General features: G+C 31.8%; 1 non-coding gene across 1 annotated transcript; it reads right to left on the bottom strand.

Annotated features, from left to right (window-relative positions):
* Positions 1-18,333: 18,333 nt before the first annotated feature.
* On the bottom strand, positions 18,334-18,440 carry LOC128034259 (small nucleolar RNA R71). Its single transcript, XR_008190389.1, has one exon. It is a non-coding gene; the product is annotated as a small nucleolar RNA R71 (small nucleolar RNA).
* Between the last annotated feature and the right edge of the window lie 473 nt (positions 18,441-18,913).

Genomic DNA, 18,913 nt, shown 5'->3' on the forward strand with positions numbered 1-18,913 from the left:
CATCTAATTAATTCTATCTACGGAGATTGAAACTTAAGCGGGACCGATGTGACCCCTCCAACCTTTTTGGGAATTAATTTAATGCACTTTGTTAAGAAGAAAATTTCTAATTAAAATTTTTAAGTTTCATTTCGTTCAGTTTAAATTTTAAATTTTTATGCTAATAAAGGGGTCAAATTTGGCTCAAGTATTAATCAGTCTTTTTTTTTAAGATACAGTCTGAGTTTGAGGCCTAAGACAGCAAAAAGGAGGAAAAAAATTAGGCCTTGCCGTCATACCCATTACTTGCCGCCCAAGTAACTTTAATGTAGCTAAAATTTTGCTACATGTTGCCCTAATTTTTCCCTATATAAACCCCTCTTCATTCTACTAATTTTCATATCCCTCAAAGTAATTTTCTACCACCCTAAAAATCCTTAAATCTCTTCTTTGTACCGTCAACCTCAAATCCTGAAAGAAACCCTAGTCCTTTTCTTTCTTTTTGCCAAAATTCCATATTGCTACCGCAAAGAGATCGCCGCTGCACCATCCTTGCTGACGTAAGATTTTTGCCGTAGCAAGTTATACCAACTTTGTCGTTTTCTCTTTTCTCTCTTGTGTAGAAACTCTGCTGAATTTTTGAGAAAATACCATGTCTCGCAAAAGAACTAGATCGTCAAAGCCTACTCCTGAAAACCCCATTGTGGTTGATGAAGAAGTGAAAGAGCGATTTGATTCAATTTTCAAGCATCAACCTATGATGCCGGATAAATGTTTTAACTTGAAGAGTAATGATGTGATGGTTGTTCCTGTGCCAATTAGAATGATAATCAATGCTCTCAAATGGGAACGATTCTGTGATGCTCGTTCACTTCCCGATGATGAACTAGTTCGAGAATTCTATGCTAGTTTGACTACGCAAAATGCTACTGAAGTCATTGTTCTAAAGAAAAAGGTACCTCTTACTTCTAAGTCCATCAATGATTTGTTTAATTTACCTAATATTGAAGAAGATGAGTACTACCCTATGATGAGCAATATCACTTGGGATTTTCTTCAACAAGTGTTTGATGTTGTGACAAATTCGGGATCCCAATGGATTGTAAGAAAGTATGGGAGCCATTCTTGTTGAAGAGAATACTTAAAACCAGTAGCAAAGGTATGGTTTTATTTTGTTCGCTACAGTTTTATGCCTATCTCACACAGTTTCACCATATCGATGGAATGGATGCTCTTGTTATATGCAATCTTAACAGAAAAATCCAATATTGTTGGGAAAATTATCCTCAAGGAGATTCATGATTGTGCTAAAAAGAAGGCTAGAAGTGCTTATTTCCCATCATTAATCACTTCACTTTGCTTAAGGGCCTGTGTTAAAACACAAGCAAATTTGAAGGGGCAGTATATTCAAGGGTGTATTACAAGTCATGATCTTGAAAGGTTGGTAGAAAGAGTGCATGAGTTGAACCAAGGTGAGCAAGAGGAACCAATTGAGCCAAAAACCGAAGATTTAACAAATAAAACAAAAACTAAAGTTGATTCAGTTACAGACATGGAATAAGAAGAATCTGATAAGGAACCAAATAGTCCTCAACCAGCTGAAAGAGGTGAAAACCTTAAACCTAGGGTTGATCCAGAAAAATAACCATTCAAGCTAAGTGTTGAACCTGAATATACAACTCCCATGCCGATTTCTGCAAGTACTTCAAGGAAATCAGAGTTGTCAATTTTGATGGATATGTGCAAGTTCATGCACAATCAGCAACAAACTTACTGGAAATATGCAAAAATTAGAGATGATTCAATTAGAAATACTTTTAAGAATATCTCTAATACTTTTGTTCCTGAGTTCCCAGATGCTATCTTTGAGACATGGACGAAAGGGACTGGCGATGCAAGCGAAGATGGAGAAAAAGAAAACAAGGGGAATAAGTCAGAAAAATAAAAGGAGGGATTCTTATCTTGTTATTTATGTAATTATTTTTTAGGTCTTTAGGAATTTATTTCTTTAGTAATTAGGATTTAATTTTTGCAAAATAAAACATAACAAGCATGAATAAATACTTCTTTAGAAATAAAAAGATTAAGTGATGTGGCAATGAGAATGAACATGTCTAGGATTGGGTTATTAGGAAAAACTTGGTATTTAAGCAGTCTTAATGACTCACCTCTCTTTCTTTACAACCCTATCTGGTGTTCAGTTTTCATTCATTACTTTATTCGCACAATGAGAACATTGCTTCTTTTTAAAATTTTCAAGTATGTTTCAAATCATTCTTTCATAAGTCTGTCTTAATAAATAAATGTTTAGAGAAATTCTTTTTAATAAGATAGCTTGTATGCAAGCATGAATGATGATTTTATCTGAGTGATTGTATGTTATCATGAAAAATAGAATGATATTATGATTTTAGTCTTAGGTAAGGTTTGCCATGAAAACTTAGTTTCTCTTGAGATTAGACATGCATGAAGGTTTATATCTTTAGAATTGACTTAGTAACTTTCTTGAGGCGAAATCATAGGGGACATAAAAATATAAAATGATATAGGCACCATTTTTCTTTGGATCGTTTGAGCCTTTTGAAGCCCACCTTATGATATTAGACCCTTGAAACTATAATTTTGAGCTTAAAGGTCTGTTCATTGTAATAAACCTACATTATAAACCAGTACCATCTTTTTAAAATTATCCTAATTTTGTGCACCTATCTTAACTAAAGTTGTCTTGGGAATCAACATTTGAGGAAATTTTCATAAAGATGTATGTGCTCATGCTTAAAAAAAAAACCACAACAAAGATAAAGAAAGAGTGAAGAAAAATTTGCTCAGTCTCCAAAAAAGAAAATGTATGAGTATGAGTTCAAAAGAAGTTTGGGGGATTTCCACAGGTTCACTTGAAAAAAAAAAGGTTGAATTTCAAGAAATCCAAGATAAGTTAAAGGTTAAGATTTTGAAACTGAAATATCTCATCTCTTAAAATCCCCACCTTTAACCGAGCCCCATTACAACCTTATAAAAGACATATTGATTTGATGATTATGTCACCTACATTAGTGAAGAGAAAGTATTAAGTTCAACATATGAAGATCATAAATAAGCCTTATGATTGTTTTTCTTGATTGATGGGAAATTGTGTTGAATTAAGAATATTATCTATGGCTGTGACATACATGCAAACTATGATTCATGTTGGCATATATTGAAACTTAGAATAAAATTTTCAAAATGTTTGTATATGAGTTACCTGTTAATAAAGAAGGTCTATGAGCATGAATTTATTGATGCATGATTATGAGACAAAGATTGATGCTACTTACACTCTTAGCAAAATTTGCATTAGCAAGACTTTGTGCTGTGCATAAACATTACTCGGGACGAGCAATTATTTAAGTTTGGGGGAGTGTAAACTGAAAAATCTAAAGGATTTTTCTTATATAATTCATCACTTTTTTACTTAAATTTGTTGTTAAAACCAAGTAATTTTTGATAAATTAATGAAATATGCAAAAATATGAAATTAGGACATAGAAATTATTAAAATGTGATTGTATATTTTATTATATAGTTTTCATGCATAAAATGACTTATTTATATTAATTTGAGCATATTATATTTTTAAGCTATAAAGTGGGACATGCATGATTAAATTAAATAATAAAATAAAAATTTATATTTAATAATTCATTTTTAATATTTCATTAATAAATTGGGTTTTAATTAATTAAGTAAATTGATTAATTAAAGTGGTTAAATTTTATTATTTGGTCCTCTAAACTATCTACTATTTTTTAGACAGGTCTGAGAGTTTTCTTCTAATTGCAAAACTGTCCAAATTGGGAACCAAGTCAACCCAATTTTCGGCTGCACATGGATGTCATAAACCATTTTTTGGTTTAATTATACAAAGTCCTTGAAGAGTTAAAGAAATCAGAGATTTTCTCAAAGATTTACTGATGACCGAGTCTTTGTCCTGAGTTGTTGTGGCACCCAAATTGACCAAAAATCAAGGAAAAATCAACCACCTTTCCTCAATTCATGTCCGGCCACTCTTGGAGGAAGTTTCAAAGGATGGACACTCCTATTTTTAGCAAACTAGCTCCCTTGCCTTACCTATAAATAAGAGCTCATTTCTCACTTTTTCAATCATCCCTCATCCCATCATCTCTCACTCATTCATCATTCTCTCAACTCTTTTAGCTATCTTTCCCCTTCATCATCCTTGCATAATGGTTTAGAAATTAAGCCTCTTAAAGAACCCTTGGTCGGCCACCTTGCAGAGCCATCAGCAAATGAGCAACGCAAAGAAGCGAAGGAGCCTCGTCAATCAGAGTCTTAGGTGACAACCACTCTGAATTTAGTTTAATCTTTCTTTTCTTTAAATTTAATTTAAAGATGTTTGCTATGTGTTCTTTGTTCTTGTTTACAACAATGATAGCTTAAATTTATTTAAGCTAGGATGATTATTTTGATTAAATAATATTTATTTGATTCAGGCTTATAATGTTTGTGCCTCAATCGATCATGTTTTCAATTAAAATCAAGTTTGTATTTCGTTCATACGTGATTTACTAAGTAAAGGATTTCGAAAGGACCTAATGTGGTTTCCAAACTCATGAAAGATCGAGTTGCCATGAAATGTTTTTCCGAATGTTATTAAGCATATTAATAATAAATTGAGTTTAATTAAAGTAGTTGTCCTAGTTTATTTACGTTATAGTTGTTGCAAATTGTGTTTAATTTTACTAAAATCTATTTCATTCATATAGTTGCACACTTAAGATAATTTTCATTAGGGAACATTGCATTTAGTTTAAAATATTCTAATCACCACTTTTCAACTATATTGTGTTTTTATTTACCAAATTCTTAATATAATTTTACAAATTAAGTGACTTAGCACAAATACAATCCTTGTAGAGACGATAACTCGATACTTACTTATTACTTGATAACGACTATGTACACTTGCACAAACCCCAGCGTTACAGATGTCAATTCTTGTCAATTTTGAATTAAAGGTAATTACTTTAATAAGGGGAGACACCTATTTTTCGTATTTTAAAATTTTTGGCTTGGATTATTTGAATCTTTAATGCCCTTGTAGTTGAATTTCCAATACATGATTGGTTGTGAATTATTTTGAAACATTATTGATGGAAATAACAAATTGAGAGAAGTTAACTTTAATGTGTGGGTTGAGGATTTTGCTTGAGGACAAGCAAAGGCTTAAGTGTGGGGATATTTGATAAGTAATAAAAGTAACATATTTTAATCTCATTGTTAATACATTTTTGGATGATTATTTATCTAAATTGGAGAACTTTATCCTCCTAATCCTTTAAATTTATGTTTCTATACTTAGGAGAGCATTTGGGAGCTAAAGGAGCAAAAAAGAGTGAAAATCGAACAAATGAGTAGATTTCAAGAGCCACACAGGTTGGGCCTTCCCACATAGTCTAGACACACGATCATGTGAGCCACAATGGCTGGACACACGACCATATGACAGACCATGTCAGTTTTGTGATTCATATCCCAAACATGCGGAGAAACACAACTTTTAAGCTTTTCAGGCATTCTAAAGCCTATAAATACCAAATAGAAGAAGAGAATAGTGGGCGATCAAAGAGTATAGAAGAAAACAAATCGAAAAATATATTGAGTATTGAAGTAAACAACTCGAAAAAGATATTAACATAATTGAGGGATTCCTACGTATCAAGATACCAAGTGAATAAATCGTTTAATTCAAATTCGTAATAATATATGAAGTCTAGGTGGATTCTTTCCTGGGTATTGTTTAGCTCGTTAGTTATTATTCAATTATTTTCCTGATTTATTCTCTGTTGAGTTCTTTAGTTAATTAATTTAGTAAATTTTAGTTTAAATCAATCACTCTAATTTTTTGGTTAAATGATAGGAAAACAGTAATTACTAGTACTTTTAGTCCTCGTGGATACGATATATTTACTCACCGTAGCTATACTATTTATCGATAGATGCACTTGCCTTTGTCGTATTTTTAGTTAGTTTCGTGATACATCACTAGCCTTTTCAAGCCAATTTCTAATAAATTCTTGAGTCTTTTAGTTTAAGAACAAGGAATGAAAGGGTAGTTGAAACCGTTTATATAGGTTTTACTGGAAGTTCTTGAAGGAATGAAACTTCTTTCTGGTTAACTGATTGCATGTTACCGATTCTCATTTTTATGTTAAGTTTTGGTTGTTTCTGTATTTGATAGAATGTTTGATTTTATTTTTCTAAAGATATAGGAGAATGACCTAGTACGAAAGGGAAAGTACCCGTAGAGTAGACAGTGATTTTTTTGACTCTTTGGTAAGTTTCTTTCACTTTTGCTTTTGGTAAATTCCAACTAGCTTCATACAAAAAGTGTTATCTTTCATGTAGGCTAGTTTATTTTCAAATCAACTGTGCATGGGTGTGTTAATAAATTGATAAGACAATAATGGAATGTGCATGAATGATTAAAAATGGATATTCTTCCTTAGCGTACAAGCTTCGCATCTAAAATGGTGGAAGGGGGAAATGGAGGAAACTGTTGAGATGTGAATGTGATGTGAGAAATGTATGGAAAATATGAAATGATATGTGATTTGCCTCTACTAGGGAAAGTATATGCAAAACATGATTGGTGAATTCCCCGTCCTTGCATGGGAACCCGTAAGTGCTCGAATTAACAAGGAGAAATGCGAATTCTTGTAAGGGACTTAGCCAAATTACGGACTCGTTTGTGAGTCATTCATTTTTTTAGTTTGTAACATGTATATCAATCGAGGTGGCCTGTAGTCTCATCCTCTTTTTGTTTAAACGATGTATGAAATGAATTTGGGATTGCCTTCATATATTAGTTTGTATATACTGAATGATGGCACTTCGCCAAATTATCAACTTTTATGTTCTGTGCGTTGTGGCGTACTTTTATTTTTCCCTTTGTTTTTTCCTTAAAAATTATAATCCACTAAGCGACATTTTAAGACTAGTCCTTTCATTAAAAATTACATCATTCTACTTTTAAGTGATGATGTGACTGGTGGAGCAATGAGCTAAAGATACATGGTATGCCATGTGTACCTCATAACAATGTGAAGCATTTTGTCACATCAGTAAATATTTAAAAATTAAAAATATCTCAATAATAATTAATTTTAATAATTATTTAAAAATACATCCAAGATGAACTGGACAATTTTTAATAATTATTTGTCTAGGTTCATCTTGGACATGATGTTTTCAATAGTTATAAAAACATTATAGAAAATTATTTAAAAATTATTAAAATTTATACAAAATTATTTTTTTAAATTATTCAAAATGATTAAAAACAACTTCTAAAATGAACCTAGACAAATAGTTGCCTAGGTTCAAATGAGCCTAGACAACCATTTGTAGCGAAATATATTTGGTAGTGTCAAAGGATGTAGGTGTTATTTTCTGAACCTCGTTAAAATTCTGATATTCTTTATTGTTTCTCTTCCAATATTCTATTGGGTAGATTTTTAGTGATATGTTGTGCTATTAAATTACATTGGAGGGAGATTCTATCTAGGAGATTGGGTTTTAAGCGGGACCTTCTATGACCTTTCCGATCTTTCCTGGGAATTGAACCTAGTGTGGTTTTCTAGTACAATAATTTACTCTCTTTCACCCTATTCACACAACAAGTTGTATCAGATTCAAATGTTATTCGTAGTATGCTCTCTGGTTGTAATTTAAATTGATCTTCCAGTACAGAAAAGATTTATTGGGCATTGAAAGATTATGGTTGAAATGATAGACAATCCAAGAGCTTCAACATCGTCCATGTAGGTGAGACCAGCAGTGGCAAATACGAGATTGGTAGTGGAGATTTTCAATGGCAGAAGCCATTTCGGTATATGGCAAAGTGAGGTTCTAGATGCTCTCTTTCAACAAGGTCTAGACGTTGCCATTGATGAGAAGAAACTAGATGATATGGAGGATAAAGACTGGAAGACTATAAATCGTTTGGCATGAAGTACAATTTGATCGTACCTTTCTCGAGAAGGAAAGTCCAAGCTTTTCTCATTTTTCTTGTGTTTTCCATTTATGCCTCTTGTGTGTAATTATCTTGTTTTCATTTTAAAAGTCACCCCGTTTTTCAAAATAAAAATGGTTTCGACATTGTAATTTCAATCTTTCTTTCAAAATAACTGAAAATGTTTTAGAGAATTTTTATATTTGGAAGACCAACTTGGGATTCAAAGAGTTTCTTTTCCTTCTCAAATTACGTAAATGAATAGAAATATTATGATATTATAAAAGAACATATTTTTATTTCTATGAGATTGGTTGGTTTATTTTTAGATTTTAAAATTTATGTCTAATTATTAACATTTTTAATTATTGTTATTAATTTTGTTGGTATGATAAAAAATCTTTTAGAATCGGAAGTTATTTTCTCAATAAAATAAAGTCCTCTAAGACATTCATCTACATTATTCTAATTGCAATGAATGAAGTTTGAAAATTCAAATTTAGAAAGCTTTTGATTCTTTCTCCATAAAGTCATGAATGTTATCAAAATTTCCACATGTATGTATGTTCAATTCCTCTTGACAAGTAATGAAATTTGCAATTTTTATTTTCCATTTTAATTTAGAAGCACAATTTGTGTTGAATTGATTATTGATGTGTGACTTTTAATTTACAAGTATTGTTTGGGTTGCACTGATATTATTATTAACCACACAATAAAGTTAGTTGTTGAGGTTGACAAGTCTTTGTTTGTATAAATCCCATCCTTCATTTTATGTAATTCAAGTTTCATTCTTACTAATTAGTCACATATCAATCCACCATACTTTGCATGCCTCACACTCAGGAAATTTGGCTTTACGCTAATTATCTTTTTTCTTTCTTTCTTTATAGATAACTATCTTTTTAGTTTCTGACAAACACTAAATATTAAAGTCTCTACTCAAGTTATATAGTCTAATCTTTTATACGAATCACTGTCCAAAACTAATCGATGAAATTGAAAAGCTTATATCAAACCCCACAATGAAATATTTATTTTTCTATTTAAATCGATAAAAGTGTCACGGAAGCTATGTATTAGGACGTAATGTAACACCCCAAAATATAGGGGTTAGATTAAATGAATAACTAAATAATTGAATAGATTTAATGGTTAAGTTGTTAGTGCATTCTTTGAAGGTCTTAGTTTTTATCCACACCTTTCTCATTTCTTTTCTTTTAATTTTCAGCAAACAAGGATGAAAATCATACTAAAATAAATATTATTTGTACTAAATACTTAATAAGAGTGGCTAGTACCTTAATTGGTTGAACATTTCTTCCTTCCTCTCGATTACCTAAGTTCAAACTACCTTAACATCAAAATATCTCTTTTATTTTTCTTCTAAAGTTTCCTTTAAATTCCAGGCCCAAAATTTTAGAAAAATTGCTCTTGCCGCCTTAGGGTTCCCAAACCCTAGATATTTAATCCAATTTTCCCAATAGAAATAGGATTTTGCTTCCTCTCCAAAACCAAATTCGAAAAATTGCTCTTGCTGCCCTAGTATTCTCAAACCCTAGATTTTAATCCAATTTTTCCAATAGAAATAGGATTTTGTTTCCTCTCCAAAACCAAATAAAATTTCTTTCACCTCCTTATTTATTTTCATATTTTCTCTTCTTTCCTCTCTTTTATATCAAATTTTGCATATTTTTGTTGTTGAATTATTATTGTTTTTCTCAAATCAAAGTAAATCTTCATTAACTCTTTTTTTCTACCGGAATAGAAATTATCATTAGCAACATTCCAAATCCTAGCCAAGAATCGGTAAGTACGCCTCAATCCTGATGCTTATATCCCAAATCACTTTGGAACTTCTATCTAATGAGAATCTTACGATTGATCAAACGATCTTTTTCAGTTCTTGAAAAATCTTTCACTAATGTCGTTTAATCTTGATAAAACTTGAAATCAACGATTAAGTCCTGCGTAAATTTCATTTGAAGGACTCAATTTACGTACCTTGGACCAGATTTGATCGCAAGGGACGCTGTTAAGGCTTCCGATGAAAGGTTTGTGTTTCTTTACAAGGAAATTGGGCCAAACTGTGCCTCGAAATAGTGCCACACGGGCGTGTTGGCCACCCGTGTGGACACACGACCCCCTCACACAACCATGTCCCCCTTGAAACCCTAGGTTTTCGATTCTCACACGACCTAAGTGATACGAATGAGTTTGGATAAATGCGGAAGCGGGTCATAAAGTTTGTTCAGGTCGCGTATCTGACTTAGGGCTCTAGACGTTTGAAAATAAAATAGGGTTTTGACACAACTTGAAACACAATCAAAGCCAATTCAAACAAAACAAGTGAAAATAAATAAGATAAATAAATAGAATAATAAATCAAAGATTGGAACAGTAAAGAAGAAATAAAGAAGATAGATGAAAAATATAGAACGTGATATGTAGAAGTCCTAAGAAGCCTTGGAAACACGAAAAATCTACAACCTCCTTCAAGCGGCTCTAATTTCCCCTCCAAGATAGAAACCTTGGCAAGAAAAAGCTTGAAGATGATCCCCATAATCTGAAAAGATTGTTAAAACTTTTCTGAAAGAAACTCAAGAGAAATTCTTGAAAAAGAAAAACTCAAAGAGAATTTATTAACTCAAAAGATAAGTTGAATAATAATGAATTGAATAAATTGTGTACACTGCAAAGGCCTTTATATAAGTTAGCTAAATAAATCTAAATTAAACTCTTAAGTATACTAGAACTCTAGTTAACCTAAACAAGAAGTAGTTTTAAACTCAACTTTCTTATTGACATAAAACTCCTAAATAACTTAAAATACTTAATAATTATCAAAAATTCGGAATAATAAAATAATAAGAGCTGATAAATACAATATTAGGCTCCTATATAATAAAAATTAAGCCTAAAACCTGAACCCAATATGATTTAAACTCGAATTAAATGCCCAAAACTCGTAATTCTCGTCATAATCCCGTTCAAAAATTCTACTCATGTAGTCATCACTAAAATGGTCATAACTTGAGCTCCTAAACTCAAAATCGAGTGATTCAAGGTGCGTTTCGAAGATAAGAGATAGATCTTCGGACGCTATGCAGACATCTCAACCCAGAAATGCCTGGATCCCATCCAAAAAGTCATCGAAAGTCTGTTGATTTCCCAAACTTGAAAATTGGCAGCTTCGATGAATGAAATTTAATAATTTTCACCCCATCCAGGCATGTATCACAAATACCCTCCACACGATCGTGTCTCCCCTGCACCTCAATTTTGCAATTTTTACATGGCCTCAGTCTGGTACACGGCCCAACCACATAGCCATGTACCCTCCACATGGTTCAATCACATGGCCGTGTGTCCCCTATTTCACAAATTATACAATTTTTCCCAGAATTTTATGATTTATTTAGATTAGTCCCTGATTAATTCTCGTACTGTTTTTCATGTTTTGTTTTATTCAATTAAGCCTTGATAATATCAATAATGCTAGAATCTATGATCTGATTGACTAAATTATTAATATTATGTATAAGTATGATATGTTCAATTTAATCCCTATATATGCCGGAATTGTTTTTAGAGTTTTATTTGCACAATTTAGCCCCTAACATTGTGTTATTATATAATTTGTGATCTAATATCAAAGTGTTATGGCTACATCATATATGACATGCATATATATGCTAATATCATTGTGAAATAGATAATCTGTTAGTGTTAATATTGACACCACCCTATCGAAATACTTGTTAAAGCATGTTAATTGCTAGTGAATGAATTGAATACATGTTAAGCATAAGTACTGCTAGTGTTGATTTATTCTATTACAAAGTGTGTCATATTACATTGCATGGGGTGGGATGATATGTAAGGAGGAAGAGTGACAATTTAATCTACAAATATGTGGTTTGATTATGAACCAAGTGATAATTTGTTTAATTTGGAAATATGTTGTGCGCTAACCACAAGTGGCAATAATTACAAATATGTGGTTCGATCATGAACCAAGTTGTAGCAACTACAAATCAGCAGTGGTTTATGCATAATTCAAAGTTATAAGGTTGGATGTAACACCCCATACTCGGCCTAGTGGCTGAGCTCGAATATCAAGGTGTCATACCACCGTCTCATGTCAAATACAAGAAGTAAAAGCTCATTATTAACACAACGTCTTCCATTTTAACATTTTTACAGGTTTAGAGTCTATCTTAAGCTTTAGTTATTGTCGTTACATGCTAACATACATCAAATAGCCTTGAAATAATAATTAAGCATACATATGGTCTATTTTAGCAAAATCTCAAAACATCAACATAAGTATCGATACTAAAGACATGGTATCAATATTTTGCTCAAGAGGTATCGATACCGCATGGAAAACCGATATCAAAATTGCTTACTATTTTTCACTAAAAAACCCAAACTTCAAAAATTATCGATACCCTTGCCAAAGTATTGATATTTCATCCCTAAGTATCAATACTCGAGATAAGGTATCAATACCGAATATCTATTATGTTTTCCTACACATTTGAAAATACAGAGGTATCGTTTTTAAAATAGGAATATTGATATCTCTGCTCCAGACCCGAAAAATACAACATTTTTAAGCATATAAGTCATTTCAACTTGTACTAGTTCAACATGTCATCATATCGTCATTAAATAAATACCGAAACGGCCATAATAATAGTTTCAAACAACAAATACAAATCCGAGAAATAGTCAACATATTATGAAACAAATCCCAAAATCCTAAGAGCAATTAAATCATGGAGACAACTCAAAATATCATATCCAATACTAGCACAAAGACTACCACATTACCTTGTTCCCAAAACATAACCAAATAATAAACACCTACGAATAACGAAAATGGACTCGTTTGGATCACCCTCAGAAAGCCACACCGCTCACACCGACACATAACTAATCTGCAAAGTTTAAGAAAGGAGTGGGTGAGCTTCACAAACTCAGTGAATGCCTAGAGTAACTACCATGCAAACAATTCATCAAGCATAATTGAAACAACCATATTCCACAACCTCAGCAGTTCCAACTTTAGTGTTATAATATACTTACTCGTGCATTATTTTCTAGTTCTTTTATATGGTAAACATATTCACTTTCAAGCATATATCATATTACATATATAGTCACTTAACATACAAGCATATATCATAGTACTCATATAATCACATAACATTTAAGCATATGTCACAATACACAAAAACATCATTATAGATAAATTGCATAATAGTCACATGTCACATAAACACATAGCACATTACACACATATTCATAATTTAAGATAATTTGACACTTGAGCTATGAAACATGAAAGTGAGCTCTATCATCACTCATCGAATGCATGGTTCTTTGACACACCAAACATAGACTCATAAAGTCAAACATGTCCCAAAAGTGAAGCAATAAGCTAACAATCTCCTTATTTCCCCTCTTATGTCCCATTGAGTGGAGCTTAGCTCACATTTCCTAATCCCTCCAACATGTCCCAAGGCCTCAATGCCCTAAATCACTGTACATATAGGTGAGTATTCACAATCCTATGGCATGCCAACTATATCTAACGATTTCAATAATCACAAGGCCAAAATATCTGAAATCAAACACATATCACTTACCGATTATCCATGCACAATCAATGCAAATTTGCATCCTTAGAAAAACACTATCACTAACATATACATAACATGTACACATTTGCACTTTCACAGTAGTTCTCATATCCACATATCACATATTCACATTCACAAAAGTACATAATTCAGAATATAAACATAAGTATGAGAAAGCTTACACTCGGAATTTAGAGTAGGGGTTTAGGCTACTACTAAATTCTCAAATAACGCATTGAATCATGTCCACAAGCAATTATTCCAAACACTCACCAATTACACTTTCGCCTAAAAGCCGAAAGCTCAAACTAGTTTTTCCTTACCTTTATCTCTACGCGTAGAAAGTTCTATCAAATCCAGAACTTCGACACAACAAATTCACACAGTAATACATCCAAAAATCAATCAATGACTCATTACAAGCATACAAAACAAAATCCTAAACAAAGTTTTCATGTAACTGAAACTTAAAACATAGCAAACTTTAAATTCGAATATCTCGATCTATACTTAATCTTTTCACCTAAAACCAATTCCGTTCATCTTATAATTCATCTACGACTAATTCTCAACCTTTAAACTACACAAAACTACACAATTCAATATATCGACTTTTTGACATGTTTTATGGTTATTTTCGAAAATTCATTAAAACTCAAGAAATCTTTAACAAAAATTCAAAGTAAGTTTAAAACCTTCTAATCATGTTAAAACTAATTGAAAAACACTTTGAAACCACGTTATAAACTACAGTTATAATTATTTGTAAAACTCAATTTGAATATATAATCTATAATTTTAGATATTATAAAATATAACGATTACAAATTTAAATATATAATAATATATATTTAAAATAAATTTTAATAGAAAAATAATTGTATACCCAATATAAATATTACATAAATTACATTAGAATATAAATAAGAGTTAAGAATGTCATTTGATTCTACAAGTGTTTTTAGAAAAGCACTTTGCAAAAGTATTTTTAACTTTACATGTGGTTGATTTAGCATTACTTGTAACTCCAAAAGCAATGAAATTTTAAAAAAATTTCACTTTTGTTATTTCACTTTTTCATCGGTAATTCGCTTTCATTACCTATTATTTTTCTTAGTTTATTTCTTATTGAGAAAAAATAAAAACAAAATAAAAAATCTTTTAAACGAATTTAAATTAGAATGTAATAAATAATGTTGTAACAGTAAAAGCAGTAGCGGTAACTTTTAAAATCTAAAGTAGTTGGATACTACATAAAAAAGTTATTTAAACTTAATTTACTTATTTGATAATAAAAATAAAATTAGTTTCCAATCAAGGCTTCTTAGCTTCATGATTTATTCTCAATTGTAAGATATGGGATTTAAACCGATAAAATTATGAGGTTTCCAAAACTTTTATAGAAGTTTTATCGTTCACTCTTTCTTTTTTAGTTTTACTTTTTTTAATTTTTATTTTAAATTTAGTTATGTAAAATTTAACATGTCATTTAACAGTTAAATTAATAATTTTAATAACAAAATGATATGATTGATATAACATTGATAGTTTGAAACTAATTACTAATAACATATGCAATAACCACACAATAATGTTAGTTGTTGATTTAAGTGGTTTAAGTTACTAAAAGTAAGGGGCATAGTTAGGAGGGTAGGCTCGGGCTTTGGCTCCTTTATTAAGTGGCATATATAATATCAATTTTTCACCCTCTCAATTATAAAATATTATATTTAAGTTATTTTTAATGATTTTTTGATAATTTTGAATTTTAATATTTTTTAATAATTTCAAAACATTTTATGATTTTTATTTAATATTTTATGATTTTCTAATAATCGTGTTTAGAATAAATTTGGACAAATGAAAGTCCCGATTCAAATGAACTTAGACGTCTAATTAGGGGAATCCATAGATTGAGTTAATGTGACGATAGGGGTTTTAATTAGAAAGAGATTTCAATTAATCAACCTGGTGTCAGTTGCTCTTACTCTCGAAAGAGATATTAACATAATTTAGGGATTTCTACGGATCAAGACACAAGTGAATAAATCGTTTAATTCAGATTCATAATAATAGGTGAAGTTTAGGTGGATTCTTTCTTGGGTATTGTCTATCTCATTGGTTATATTCGATTATTTTCCTATTTCATTCTCTGTTGCATTTTTAGTTAGATTAGTTTAGTAATTTTAGATTAAAAACTATCACTTCAATTTGTCGGCTAAATAATAGAAAAACAGTAATTACTAGTACTTTTAGTCCTCTTGGATATGATATTCCCTACTCATCATAGCTATACTATTGTTCGATAGGTGCGCTTGCCTTTTTCATAATTATAGTTAGTTTAGTGACCATCAAGTTTTTGGCGCCGTTGCCGGGGACAAAAATATGAGGAACACTCGATTCTTATTAATTTAGCCATTTTTATTTTTTATATTTTTTTATTTTTAGTTTAATTTTTGCATTCTAATTTTTCTTTTCTTTTATTTGCTTCTGGCAGTTTCCTTTAGTTTATGACTAAAAGAAACCCGTCGGGACCATTACTGTGTAACAGCGAAGTTGACAGTATAGCTCGCAGAAATTGTAGAGAAGCACAGTAGTTGATAGAGTATAGTAGACGAGAAAGAGGATGTTATTATTACTAAGGAGATGGATGATAATCAGAATAATCAACTACCTTCTGCAGTTGCTGCAAATCCAGATCATGTTCCTCGTACTATGTACGATTATGCCAAGCCCACTCTAACTGGGGCTAACTCGAGTATTGTGAGACCCACTGTTGCTGCGAATAATTTCAAACTAAAACCGAACACTATTCATGACGTGACCAAGCCCCAAGCTCCTCCAAGTCCTAGCTTTGATCCCATCAAGCTCCGAAAAGGACCAATGACCCGAGCTCGATCTAAGCGCCTTCAAGAAGCTGTTTCAGCTTTGTTTCTTAAACTTTGGAAGGAGAATCAACTAATTGATGATGTTGAAGCTCAAGTAAATATCTTTAAGACTCCATGCACTTTAGTGCAAGCTGACTTTAGCTCAATTCCAGCTTCTCAAGCTCATTTCAGCTCCAATCAGCTCACTTGAGCTTAAATCAGCTCGTTTAAGCTCAATTGAAATTATTTTTAGCTTGTTTATTTTATTATTCACAATAACTAAATATTAGCTTTAATTAATTTAGCTTGTTATAGCTCATGACTGAATTCGCTAGTTCAAATCAGTTTATTTATTGTTTCCCATCTTTTGAGCTAGCCGAATTTAATTACTAGCTATGTTCTTATTTAATTGTTTTTAATTATCATTTACTAAGTCTTGATGCATGTTTGTCTAGTTCAGCCGAATATACATTGAGATTTAATGTGTTTGTGATTCATGTAGGTTCAGCCGAATGTGGAGGCTCATTTAAAGCTAGGTGCATGCATGGCTAGGTTCATTGCAAGCTGGATTCATGCATGGTTACCTACAACGAATGATGGCTGATTATTTTGGCATTATAGTGATTATTCGGCCAAGAGTTAGCTACTTATTTAATTCACAAGGTTGGCCTATTGTCTCCCAAGGCTACTTCAATTATGTTCACACTTGGTGTTTACACCTAGTCGCTATTCGGTTGAAGTGTTCACACACATAGGTTGTTCATGGACCCTCATTATTGCACATCACTATTTGGCCAAACACCACCATTTCAATGCTCAGTATGCCTTTGGCCGAATCTAGACAAGGCTGTTTGACTCCCATTCATTCATCAACATTCAAGCCTATGTTTGCTTAATCAATAAGAAGACCATTGATGCTCCATTCAGCTGAATTTAGACATGCATCTTGAAGATTATTTTTCTAGATTAATTTAACTCATTTATAGCCGAATTAATTAGTCTTTAGACTTGTCCATTCGGCTATCATATGTAGACTATAAATAGTTTACTTATCTTTGTTAAAAGGTTAGACATCTTGAATATTAAAACTTAATAGAACTTTGTTCTTGTGAGGTTTTCTTCCTCTCTTATTTCGTTTGAGTCTCGAAGCGACTTATCTAGCTTGCTAGTGGCGTCAACCCGAACTTATTGAACTTATCACCAATCAGGTGTGGCGTTCATCCATATTTTTAGACCTTTGGTTCCTACCTCTTTATAGCTAACGGGTCAAGGTCTATCTTTTATTTTCCATATTTCCAGCTTAAGTGATATAAGTCTCGGGGCAATTCTCTCTATAGTATTGAATCGTTCTTGAAACTTAAGATCACTTTTTCCATCTCCACCTTACCTATTAAATATTAACTTTATTTCTCTTATTAAAATCGAACCTTAAAAATATCCAAATTTAGCTTATCATTTGAACCCTTTTAAAAGTCTTCCACTTAAACTTAAATAATCTTCATCTTAAAACAATTCCGAATGAACTTCTCGTCAACGATCGGGTATCTTAAGTGAACTCGACTCAATCAACCGAGCCAGATCACATCAATTCAGATTGTACAACAATTTGTTCAATTCGATGGTTTCAAAGACAAAGATCCAAATGCTCATTTGGTTAATTTTCTAGAAGTCAGTGATACTTTCAGGATAAATGGCATTTCTGGCAAAGCCATTCACCTACGGTTATTCCCTTTCTCATTGAGGAACAAAGCTAAACAGTGGTTGAATTCTTTACCACGAGGTTCTATCTCTACTGATGTACTTCCCACCGACTAAGACGGCCAATTTGAGGAAGGATATCTCTTCCTTTGTTCAAATCAACTTAGAAACCCTATATGATGCATGAGAGAGGTATAAGGACTTATTGAGACGGTACCCTCACCATGGGTTACCTTTATGGCTACAGGTTCAAACCTTCTACAACGGTTTGAATCCCTCAATTAGGCAATTAAACGATGCAGCAACTGGTGGTATTCTGAACAATAAAACACCTAAAGCGATGTATAAGTTTATATAGGAGATGACACTGAATAATTATCAGTGGCCAGTCATGAGGACAAAGCCGATGAAAGCATCCGGTGTTTTTAACTTAGATGTGGTCACCATGTAACACCCTAAAACCCGACCTAGAATTTTAGACCTAATCTTGGAGGTTACATTGATCACCGAAATGATATTAAGTAAAACTTGAGTTTAACCAGCTAGAAAACATACAGTATTTAAGCTACGTAAACTCTCTGTTGTAAAATTCTAATATTACAAAAATTTTAGTCCAAAAGTTCGCTTACATTCATAAACCCAAAATTCATACCACAGCATTCAAAATAAAAATTACAGTTCAAACCATTTATTTATAAATGCGG

The sequence above is a fragment of the Gossypium raimondii genome, chromosome 10 (assembly GCF_025698545.1).
Source record: "Gossypium raimondii isolate GPD5lz chromosome 10, ASM2569854v1, whole genome shotgun sequence".
NCBI lineage: Eukaryota > Viridiplantae > Streptophyta > Magnoliopsida > Malvales > Malvaceae > Gossypium > Gossypium raimondii.